The sequence below is a fragment of the Canis lupus genome, chromosome 16 (genome assembly GCF_048164855.1).
Source record: "Canis lupus baileyi chromosome 16, mCanLup2.hap1, whole genome shotgun sequence".
Classification (NCBI taxonomy): domain Eukaryota; kingdom Metazoa; phylum Chordata; class Mammalia; order Carnivora; family Canidae; genus Canis; species Canis lupus.
In genome coordinates this window covers 55,248,303-55,257,014 of record NC_132853.1, presented here as the reverse complement: position 1 = coordinate 55,257,014, position 8,712 = coordinate 55,248,303, and the positions used below count along the sequence as shown (strand labels likewise).

The 8,712-nt window shown below is 49.8% G+C and overlaps 1 long non-coding RNA gene across 2 annotated transcripts; it reads right to left on the bottom strand.

Annotated features, from left to right (window-relative positions):
• Positions 1–1,653: 1,653 nt before the first annotated feature.
• LOC140607103 (uncharacterized) lies at positions 1,654–8,503 on the bottom strand. Of its 2 annotated transcripts, none has more exons than XR_012009265.1 (4): positions 8,108–8,503; positions 7,247–7,909; positions 4,638–4,754; positions 1,654–2,204 (listed from the first exon to the last, which is right to left on the bottom strand). It is a non-coding gene; the product is annotated as an uncharacterized lncRNA (long non-coding RNA). The 2 variants fall into 2 exon arrangements; XR_012009264.1 differs by having other exon boundaries at positions 7,255–7,909; positions 8,108–8,496.
• Between the last annotated feature and the right edge of the window lie 209 nt (positions 8,504–8,712).

The window sequence follows — 8,712 nt, the reverse complement described above, 5'->3', positions numbered from 1 at the left end:
TGTGGGGTAGACAGCATCACAAGCATGAAGGGGACAGTCTGAGCCCCTCGTTTGTCCTGTCTGGATGGAGAAGTCCAAACTGGCCCTGGAGCCCTGTGCCTGAAGGACCAGGGAGGCTAAGGGACCAACGGAGGGACAGAAATGAACTATTTTTGTGACCACTGGGTGAGTCCCCTGTCCTTGGAGGCCACCGATGTAGAGGGACATGGGGATACTTATATTGTTTCAATGCCCCTCTCCCCAAAATACTTATTACTTAAACAGGAAAAAGAGTAACTTCAATCAGTTTTGACAAATTTATAGTCATATATCTATACCTCTATTAAGATATTGATGCTAGCAATGGCCACGATAGCCAAACTGTGGAAGGAGCCTCGGTGTCCAACAAAAGATGAATGGATAAAGAAGATGTGGTTTATGTATACAATGGAATATTACTCAGCTATTAGAAATGACAAATACCCACCATTTGCTTCAACGTGGATGGAACTGGAGGGTATTATGCTGAGTGAAGTAAGTCAGTCGGAGAAGGACAAACATTATATGTTCTCATTCATTTGGGGAATATAAATAATAGTGAAAGGGAATATAAGGGAAGGGAGAAGAAATGTGTGGGAAATATCAGAAAGGGAGACAGAACGTAAAGACTGCTAACTCTGGGAAATGAACTAGGGGTGGTAGAAGGGGAGGAGGGCGGGGGGTGGGAGTGAATGGGTGACGGGCACTGGGGGTTATTCTGTATGTTAGTAAATTGAACACCAATAAAAAATAAATTAAAAAAAATATATTGATGCTATATGTTGGCAAACTGAACTCCAATTTAAAAAAAAAAAGGGAAGGATAAAAAAAAAAAGATCTTGATGCAATGACAGTAACCCAGGTATTCCTGCTTATGAAGGCTCATTCAACTGTACTCCTACCATGTGAAGGCTTTCTAATATATAATTCACATACACACACACACAAACACACACACCACAATACACTTTTTTAAAAAGATTTTATTTATTTATTCATGAGAGAGAGAGAGACACACACACATACACACACACACACACAGAGAGAGAGAGAGAGAGAGGCAGAGACACAGGCAGAGGGAGAAGCAGGCTCCATGCAGGGAGCGTGACGTGGGACTCGATTCCGGGTCTCCAGGGTCACACCCTGGGCCGAAGGCAGGCACCAAACCACTGAGCCACCCAGGTGTGCCCACAATACACTTTTTAACAAATACAGAAAATAGGGGAGACTGGGTGGCTCAGATGATTAAATGTCAGACTCTTGATTTCAACTCAGTTTGTGGTCCTAAGATCATGAGATTGGGACCTGCATCAGGCTCCCTGCTGGGCATGGGGTCTGTTTGGGATTATCGTCCTCCGTCAGCCTTTCCCCCTCCTGCTCACATGCTCCTTCTCTAATAAAATTAAAAAAAAAAATACAAAGCCATCAATGAAATTTTACATCTACATAAGTGAAGCCCTCCTTGGGGCCTCTCTGAGGGGTAAGAAGGCATCATCCAGGCCTCTCCCTTCTATTGTCTCCCCCCCCCCCCCGCAGTTAGTGTTGGATTTAAAGTCACTTCAAACCCTCTAGAATGGCTGGGTTGTCTTCTATATATAAAACATTGAAATAGTGTCCAAAAAATAATCTCAAGAGGCCAGAAAAGCCATAGATTTAATAGGAAATGTACAGAGCAAACAGATGGAATTTGAGTCAGGGATGGTCCAACCTTGTATACAATCTTACATTCAGGTGATTCATATTCTAGGAGGCACTGAATCAGCAGCAATGGATAGACCTGTGTACACCTGGCCCATCAAGGGTCTTTGTCCTTGGAACACTTGAAAGCTTTGGGTTTAATTCTGGTTTTATGGTTCCTGGTTGGTCTGGAACTGTAATATCCATCATTGGCCAGAGTCCTAAATGATATAAGAGGCCATTATCTTTGGCAGAATCACTGCAGGGACCCAAGGAAAGGAGGTACCAGAATATCCACACAGGTGAGAAAACAGGTACCCCTGAAGACTGAGGATGGAAAGAGGACATATCCTTTCCTTTCTGGGCTGCTACAGAGGAGGCCAGAGTCCTGCTGATTAAGAGTCCATTATCCTTGGCAGAGCCACTGCAGGGTCCCAAGGAAAGGAGGCACCAGAAACATCCATACAGGAAGATTCTTAGCTGCTACAGAGGAGGCCAGGGTCCATGTCCTGTGCAGAGCAGAGAGGGGAAACAGGGTTTATTCTGGGGTCATGACAAGGGGAGTCCCTACCTAACAGGGACCCTCATTTCTCTTGGAAATGCAACCTCTGCCCATTCCTTGCTCAGAAGTCAGAGGGTGTGGGAGTATCATGAGTGGGAGCTGTGGTTCTCCTGCTCAGGCTGACTCTATTCTCCCCCTGGGTCCCCTGACACCACATCACAGTGCACAGCAGGAGTCCAAGTAGGGACCCCTTCACAGAGGTCAAGAGCGCAAAGCAGAGGTTGCAGAGCAGGACCTGTGCAGGGGGCACGGTGACAGGCGTGAGCTCCCTCTTCAGGGGCAGCCCAGCCCTTTTCTCCCTGACCTGACTCCTGAGCCCAGAGCTGCAGGCAGGCAGCCTTAGTTCCTGCCAGGGAAGCCCCTCTGAGGGCACAGACGTGCTGCCCAAGGCTCAATCTATAGGGGCCTCCCTGCAGGCTTAGCCTGGGGTCCAGCACCCATGGCCCCTGATTTCATCCTGCTTTATGGCTGCTCCCCCACAATTCCCCTCCACCTCACCTGCAGGCCAGCCACGCCCAAGGCTTTTCTTGGTCTGTCTTTCTCATCCTACTTCTGTCTCACCTTGTGTCAGTTCTGCTCAACTTTGAAGCTCAAAACTAATATTCCCAATTTGAAGAGAAGAAATTTCCCGACCCCTGTTCATCTGGATATTTACCTTCTGGGTTCTCCTGGTAGGGGCCACTCTCAGCTCTGACCCCCATGTGGTAGCACATATGAGGTATACTCTCTCTTACTTCCTGTTTAGTGGACATGGGATCTAGGAGGACAATGGCCCTTGCTTACATGAGTCCCCCTGGTGGTCCCTCTCAGTGTCCAAGAGTCTGACCCCTTCACCTCGGCCTCATCCCCTCCTCCCCCAGCAGGGTCAGGACCTGTGTAGGTCACCTTGCTCTGTCCTTCTACCTACTTTGAGCGTGTCGGGTCATGTGGATTTCACAGGTGGTGTTCTGGAGAGAGTGCATGCTGCTTTGCACTTCCTCAAAATATCCTTTAAGTCACTGTGCTCTTTTCACAAATTCCACTCCCTGTGGAGCTGCTGTCCCATCTCTCCACCCCACAGGCTTCTGTGCTCTCTGGTCTCCTAAAGTCCTGTGTTCTCCACTCCTCATTGAACAGAACAACTGGTCTCCAAATATAGCCAGCAGGACAGAGTTGGTTGTGAAGCATAAGCCAAGTGCATCATCTCATTCAGAGGCAGGACTGAACACACTGCCTGGTGGGGCCAGGCTCCAAGGAATAGGGGACTTATGACGGGGAGGAAGTAGACTGCAACTAGATGGGAGCTGATGGAGGGAGATCCGGAAGGTGGGACCCAGGGAGGAGTGTACCTTCACCCAGTCTCTGATGGGGTGAAACTGGGGAAGTGTTTGCCCTTTGATGAATGAGTGAATTGATTGTTTATTGGGTGACTCTTGGTGGGGAGGGGTTCAGGTCGATGGCCCAGCCTCTCTCCCATGTTGGGAATATGAGAAAGCAGGAATCCCAGCTTCCCACTCCTTCCCAGCATTTCCCTAGCACTTGGGGAGGGGAGGGCTGGAGCCATAGAGCAGATACCCACCCTTGACTGTGTGTGAGTGGAGTAACACCCCCCTCAGAGATGTCCTAATCCCCAGAGCTGTGAATGTGGTAGGTTACATGGCAAGGGGGAGTGCATGATGAGATGCAGTTAAGATTCCCAACCAGCTGACCTAGAGATGGGGAGATTATCCTGGGCTATCCAGGTGGACCTTATGTCATCAGCTGTGTGTGTATAAGTGATAGAACAGGGGAGAGCCAGTGTCACAATAATGCGGCATGAGGAGGACTTGACCACTACTGCTGGCTGTGAGGACAGAAGGGACCCCGAGCCTGGTGGCCCAGGGGTCTCTAGAAGCTGGAAAAGACAAGGAAATGCTTCTCCCTCAGAGCCTCCAGAAGAGCCAGCCCTGCCAGCACCTTCACTTTAGCCCAGGGAGCCTCATGTCAGACCTCTGCTCTCTAGAGCCTTACGTCATCAAACTGGTTTGTCTTTTGCCACCAGGTAGGTGGTGATTTGTCTCAGCAGCCACAGGAAAGGAACACAGAGCAGTTCCCTTCTGGTGTAGTTGAGGCTGGAACCACCTACACCTTTTTGGGGTCCTTGTGAGTTGGGAGGCAGGTCAGAAGGAGACCAGAGCCTTCTCTCCTGCCACCCAGCTGAAGAACTTTGTTAGGTTCTTCCTGGGGAGTGGGGAGCTCTTTAAGTACTCAGAGGCATAAATGAGGGGGCCCAGGGCAGACGATGCTGATTCTCCCCTGCCAGGAAACCTCAGAGTGTCCAAGGGGGTCCCTGCAGAGTGCCCCGAGGGGAGTGGTACAGGGCAGCAGTGGGAAAGGTCTGCTGGGGTCCAGCTCTGCTCACCTGCTGCCGGGGTTGATCACGGGCTGACTGCTGGTGAGGCCCTGGTAGACGGAAGCAAGGTATGACTTGCCATTGTGGGTCTTGGCACAGTTTTGGGAAAATCTGTTGGATCTGGTACTAAACACACAGAGGAGAGCATGGTGTGAGAGTGATGCAGGTGGCTCCCCAGGGCCATCTCCTCTTTCCACCCCCAAGGATGAAGAAGCTTCTGCCTTAGTGTCACTGCTCAGCCTCGTTGGTTTGCTCGTGCATCTCTTTGGTTTCTCATCCCAAACATCTATTACTTCACTTGCAGAAAAACATCAGTTCACTACCATGGGAAGCATTTGGAGTGGGGAGCTCTGTAGGAATTGCATTCTGTTTGGCCCAGCTGAGCACATCAGAACCATGTTCCCACGCCTGGAGTTTCCATCAGCCAGGCCAGCTCCTTTCTGAGTCTCAGCCTTGCCTGAGGCAGGCTGTGTGCCACCTGCCCTGAAGTGATGTGACCCAGAGTGGCTGGCCCAGGGTTCCCCTGTCTCCTGCAGCCACCCACAGCCTCTATGTCCCCTCGGGTCCTCCCTGCCTCCCCAGGGCCTGCTTCCTTATTTCACCAGTCCTGTCGGCAAAGTCTGTCTTGTTAGAGGGTCCAGACTCCAAATATCTGTCACTGTTCCTCCTTCCCTCTTGCACATCCATCACCTTTGTTGTCTTTTTCAGTTAATTTCTGGAACATTCTATACCAGCGTATCTCTCCACTGCAGACATTTGCACACCATATTTGTATATACTAAGTGAAGAGACTTTTCTCTGTTTTAGTAAATGAGCTAATGAATGAGTAGCAGATGTATTACCTATGTAAGGATGGAAAATGTTGGAGAGAAGACTGCAGGACCCAGAGGCAGAGCTGTGGGGTGGGGGCTACAGCCTGACCCCCTTTCCAGGCCTGCCTCTGGGGGGCCCTTAGTGCCTCTGGGGCAGCTACAGTGGAGCATAGCGTCTCCTCCAAGGCATATAGGAAGCCAGAGAGGAGGTACCCACATCTGGAGGAGCCTGGCTTTCCTCTCCTAGAAATGAGTTCAGAGTCCCTCCCCTGCTGCTTTGTGCTTATGTGGCCAGAGGAGAGAGGGGAAGCAGGAGGGGACAGGGAAAATGTCTCTTGTCCGGTAGCTGAGACTATCAGGACCACAGCTTTCTAGCACCCCACTCCTCGCTCCCCCCTGGCAAGGTCCCACACAGTCTGGGGCTACAAGAGGGTCGATGAGACTGGGAAAGAGAAGCAGCCTTCCCTGGACAAGCCTGTCCTAGCCGAGTCTGTCCTTTATCGGTGCCTCTGGGAGAGCAGATGGAGATGTGCAGATGCAAGGGCTCGCTCTTTCTTCCATTTTTCCCAGTATCGTGGTGCCCCCAATACATGTTCATACATGTGTGCACACAACCACACACACACACACACACACACACACACACACAGTCTCAGGCAAGTTTAGAGATCACTCTCTATTAATCAGGGAAGAAAGAGAGAGGTACAGTCTTGATTCCTCCGTGGTTGGGTACCAGGGCCCCAGAGCACAGGAGGGAGCAGTGCCTACTTGGGTCAAGAAACACGGAAAATTTCAGCCGGATTTCATCTCCTAATTTTTTTTTTAATGATAGTCACACACAGACAGAGAGAGAGAGGCAGAGACACAAGCAGAGGGAGAAGCAGGCTCCATGCAGGGAGCCTGACATGGGACTCGATCCCGGGACTCCAGGATCACGCCCTGGGCCAAAGACAGGCGCCAAACCGCTGCACCACCCAGGGATCCCCTCATTTCCTAATTTCTCTGTCCCACGCCAGTAGGTGTTTGTGTCATCCTGCTGTAGATTCTCCAAGATCATGGTAACGTGCTTGGCTGTGATTGTCCTGGATGGACACTTGGCCCTTCTTCATCAGTTTCTCTGACCCAGTGGTTTTTACAAGGATTTTACAGGAATCCCAGTCACAATCGCGGCACCACCACTTCTTGTAGGATTCCCACCCTTGGCCATAGGAACATTTTATGATCAGTGTGCCCATCAGTGTGCCTCTCACTGTTCTCTCCTGTCAGATGGAGAAGTGGCCTAGAAAACAGAAACCCAACATTCACCTCCTTCTCCCTTAATACCTGGGCTGGTCCTGGTGCTGCTGAGGTGCCTGGCACTGCCCTGAAGACCAGCCAGGAGCCTCTGCCCTCTGTGTAATCGCCCCATCCCACCTGTCTCTTAATCCCCTATAGTATGTCTTTTACTGTCCCCTCTCTCTGATGTCTCCTTGCCCAATACAGGGTCCTGTGCTCACTCCTCATCCTACTGACCACCCTCCTCTCCTTTGCCCGCTGCCGACACCTCTTCCCAGCACCACAGAATGCCCACTGCAGCCCCATGTGTATATCTGAATTCCAGCTCTGGATATACACTGAATATACAGATATACACTGTCTCTGGTGAGACAGCAGAGTCCCCTCCCCACCCACCTCATGACACTCTCACCCCCATTCACCTAAAATACCTCAGGCTCTGAATTCACACATGGCTCGGAACTAAACACACACTCTCACACAATAAATACGCACACACTTACTCACACAGGTGATTGCTGGTTATTTTACCTGCTCACCTTTCTCCTCTGAATCACAATACCTTTGCACAAGCTGATCCCTCTGCCTGGATATGTTCTCTCTTCTCTGCTTGAAGGAATCAAATCTTTATATTCATCTCTCCAGTTTTGACTCAGTGTCTCTTCTACGTGTTTCCAGTTTGTAGCCACTTGGTCTTTACTGGTGCCACCAGAGGACTTTGTCCCTCTCTTCATTGTTGTGTTATGACACCAGATCGTGGTCTAGTCTTTGGTCATTCAGAGCAGTCTTTGGCAGCCTGATGAGTGGGGTTGAGCAACTCTCCAGAGAGCCTGTCACACACTGTTTCTGCTGTCTTTCTTCCTCCCTCTAGTCTGAGCTCTTTAGAAGAGAAGATTCCTCCTATAGCTATAAGTCAAGACCAGTTGTGCAGGGTTTTAAATGTTCCTGAAGCCTGAACCCCACCTTGACTGAGTAGGTCTCTGGTGGAGGCTGAGCATCTGTGCTCCTTCAACGTTCCTCAGGAATTCATGCATATATATATATATATATATTTGTGCATGGATGTGCTTATCATTCATCTATCTATATATCCATCCATCCATCCATGCATCCATTTATTCTTTCATCCATCCATGCATCTATTGATCCATCATCTGTCTCTCCATCTCCTTGGTAGGGATGACAAACAGTGCCCTAGAAAACAGACACCGTTTGTGTTATTTATTTTTATTTTCTTTCTCAAACACTAACTTAGTACCTGTCAGATTACAAAACTTAAAAAAATGTTTTTTTAATGAATGAGTGTCTGGATGAATGAAAGGCCCTGCCATTTCCCCTGGGACAGACCCCAGCCCTGCAGGTGCCCCATCCTGAAGCCCCTGCCTCACTCACCTTGGGTGACAAGAAGGAGCAGAACCCAGAGCAGCTTCATGTCCTGCCTGCCTGGGTTTTTTCCCTGGTGCTCAGCTAATGCTCCCTGCCCTCTGGGACTGGAACTGAGCTCAGAGGCTAACTGCCTTCTATTTTTCGAAATTAATCTTTTCTCCATCTACTTCCCTTAATTTTTTTTCCAGTTACTTCCTAATTTCATTAATTGGAAGAAAAAGAGTACTGTCCTTTGGAGCATATGGCTGATATGATGAGGTATCCCCTCTCTTTGCTCTGGTCCCTCACCTCAGCATCTCCTGGAATCTGGCCCTGACGGCCTTCTCTCCGGGGAGGGCCCCTGCTCCCCTCTCTAGCACCACCTCCAGTCTCTGCACACCTACTTCCTTCCACCTCCATCCCCCAACTCAGTTCTGGACCTCCATTGGCTACTGGAACCTTTGTAGAACTGTCTACCCTGTGAGCTCAGATGTGCTCAAAATGCAATTTCTGGTAATCTCCATTCCTCAAGTCAATCTGTCCCAACATCTGGTCCATGGGCCCAGGGCCACCCTCTCCACCAGCGCATACCAGACTAGCCTTCCTAAGATAAAGCCCATGGGGCCTTCTTC